This window comes from Propithecus coquereli, unplaced genomic scaffold (assembly GCF_000956105.1).
Source record: "Propithecus coquereli isolate 6110/MARCELLA unplaced genomic scaffold, Pcoq_1.0 Scaffold76, whole genome shotgun sequence".
NCBI classification, from domain to species: domain Eukaryota; kingdom Metazoa; phylum Chordata; class Mammalia; order Primates; family Indriidae; genus Propithecus; species Propithecus coquereli.
Window position 1 is genome coordinate 2,261,513 of NW_012153729.1, and position 3,050 is coordinate 2,264,562.

At 34.1% G+C, this 3,050-nt stretch overlaps 1 protein-coding gene across 1 annotated transcript in view; it reads left to right on the forward strand.

The window, feature by feature from the left end:
• Window positions 1-3,050, forward strand: part of MAP2K6 (mitogen-activated protein kinase kinase 6) — a 109,795-nt gene that overhangs the window by 80,584 nt on the left and 26,161 nt on the right. The gene's annotated exons all lie outside the window — the stretch shown is intronic.

Genomic DNA, 3,050 nt, shown 5'->3' on the forward strand with positions numbered 1-3,050 from the left:
TTTTTTTTTTTGTTCTGCGTAATTTCCTTGAGGTTCATTCAAGTTATTGCATGTATTAATAGTTGGTTCTATTTTATTGCTGAGTACTGTTCCATGGTATGGTTATATCACAGTTTATTGAACACTTTAGCTTTTGATGGAGATATGGGTAGTTTTCAGTTTTGGGCTATTACAAATAAAGCCATTATGAATGTTCGTGTATAAGTTCCTGCATGAAAATAAGTCTTCATTTCTCTGAGTTATATGCCCAGTAGTACAATTGCTGGGTTATATGGTAAGCCCATTTTTAGTTTTGAAAGAACTGCCAAGCTATTTTCCAGAATAATTGTACCATTTTAATATTCTCACCAATAACATCTGAATGATCCCATTTCTTTTGCATCCCTGTCAGCACTTGGTATTATCACTATTTTTCATTTTAGCCATTCTGACATGTGGTGATGTACGTGTAGTTTTAATTTGCAATTCCCTAGTGGCTAATGATATAGAATATGCTCTTAGGTGTTTATTTTCTTTCTATCCATATATTTTATTTGGTGAAATGTCTGCACATATCTTTTTCCCCTTGTCAATTAGATTTTTTTTTTCCTCCAAGTGGGAGAGGGGGAGAGAGAAGGAGAGGGGAGGAAGGAAGCTAGATTGTTTTTTATTGTTGACTTTGGAGAGTTATTTATATATTCTAGCACAAAGACTTGTCAGATATGAGATATGAAAATATTTTCTCCCGGGTTGTAATTTGTCTTTTTATCCTTTTAGTAGGGTCTTTCACAGAACAAAAGTTTTTAATTTAATGAAGTTCAATTTATCAATTACTCCTCTTATAGATCATGCTTTTGGTAACAAGTCACAGAGCACTTTGTCTAGTCCTGGTTCTTAAAGATTTTCTCCTATGTTCTTTTGTAGAACTTTTATACTTTTACATTTAAGCCCATGATCCATTTTGAGTTAATTTTTGTGCAAGGTATGGGGTTTAAGTTGAGCTTTATTATTTTTGCTAATCAATTTCTAATTATTCTAGCACCATTTTTTGAAAAGGCTATCTCTCCTCCATTGAATTGTTTTTGCTCCTTTGTCAAATATCAGTTGGGTATATTTGTTTGGATCTTTCTGGGTTCTCTATTCTATTCCATTGAATTATGTGTCTATCCTTCTGCCAATATCACACTGACTTGATTACCGCAGCTGTATAGTAAGTCATGACACTGGGAAAAGTGATGCCTCCCACTTTGTGCTTTTTCAAAATTATGTTGGCTACTTTAAAGACCTTTCTCTTTTCATGTAAGTTTTAGAATAAGCTTGTCTATGTCCACAAAGAAATTTACTGAGATTTTAGTAGGAGTTGTATTTAACCTAGAGACCAGTTTAGAGAGAATTGACATTTTTACTACCATGAGTCTTCCAGTCTATGAACATGTTATATTTCTTCAAGTATTTAGATTTTCTTTTATTTCTTTCATCAGCATTTTATAATACAGATCCTCTATATTAGATTTTGTTAAAATTTATACCCAAGTATTTCATTTTGTTTGGAGTAACTGTAAGTGGTGTTCAGTTTTTGATTTTGGTTTTCACTTGTTCATAGTCACTATATAGAAATGCAATTGATTTTTCTGTGTTGATCTTGTATTCTGTGCAATTCTGCAGTTGATCTTATAGTCTATGACCTTACTAAACTCACTTATTAGTTGTAGAAGCTTTTTGTGGATTCCTTAGAGTTTTCTATGTAGACAATCATGCCACCTATAGACAGAGAGTTTTATTTCTTCCTTCTCAATCTGTATTGTGCATGTGTGTGTGTGTGTGTGTGTGTGTGTGAGAGAGAGAGAGAGAGAGAGAGAGAGAGAGAGATACAGGGTCTCACTCCGTTGCTTAAGGTGGAATGCAGTGATGTGATCACAGCTCACTGCAATGTCCAACACCCAGGCTCACGAGATCTTCATGCCTCAACCTCCCAACTAGCTAAGACTACAGGTGTGCACCACTACGCCTGGCTAATGTTTTTTTTTATTTTTTTGTAGAGACGGGGTCTTGCTGTCTTGCCCAGGCTAGTCTCAAACTCCTGGCCTCAAGCAATCCTCCTTCCTTGACCTCGCAAAGTGCTGGAATTACAGGCGTGAGCCACCACACCCGGCCTCCAATCTGTATTTTTTTCAACTTTTGTTTTCTTGCCTTGTGAAGTGGCAAGAATGCCCAGTACTACTACGTTAACAAGATTAGGGAGAGCAGGTGACCTTGCTCTGTTCCCAATCTTAGAGGGAAAGCATTCAGTTTTTCACCGTTAAGCATGATGTTAAGTGCAGGTTTTATGTAGATGTTTATGAGGTTGAAAAGTTCCCATCTAGTTGTAATATACTGAGATTTTTATTATGAATGGGTGTTGAATTTTGTTGAATGCTTTCTCTGTATTAATTGATGTGATCATAAGATTTTTCTTCTTTGTCCTATTAATATGCAGATTACATGATTCATTTTGAAATATTGAACTAGTCTCCCATACCCCCAAATAAATCCCAGTTGGTTGTAATATATTATCTTTTTACATATTGTTGGATTCAATTTACTAAAATTTTGTTGAGGATTTTTGTGTCTAAATTCATAGGAAATGTTGTTCTGTGGTGGTTTATTATTTCTTTTGTGCTATTATTTTCTGGCTTTAGTATTAAGGTAATACTGGCTTAATAAAAATGAGTTTGTAAGTGTTCCTTCTTCTATTTTCTAGTTATACATTGTGTAGAATTGGTGTTAATTCTTCTTTGAATGTTTGCCAAAATTCTCCAGTGAAACAAAATGGGCCTGAATAGTTCTTTTCCCAGAACTTTTTAATTACCAATTAACTCTTTAATAGTTATTGGATTATTCAGATTATCTATCTCATCATGGCTGAGTTTTGGCACAAATCTGTTCTCAGTTACCATTTTGTTATTTCATGATTATTGTATAAACCTCTTTTTAAGGTTTTTTTTTTTGTTCTGCGTAATTTCCTTGAGGTTCATTCAAGTTATTGCATGTATTAATAGTTGGTTCTATTTTATTGCTGAGTACTGTTCCAT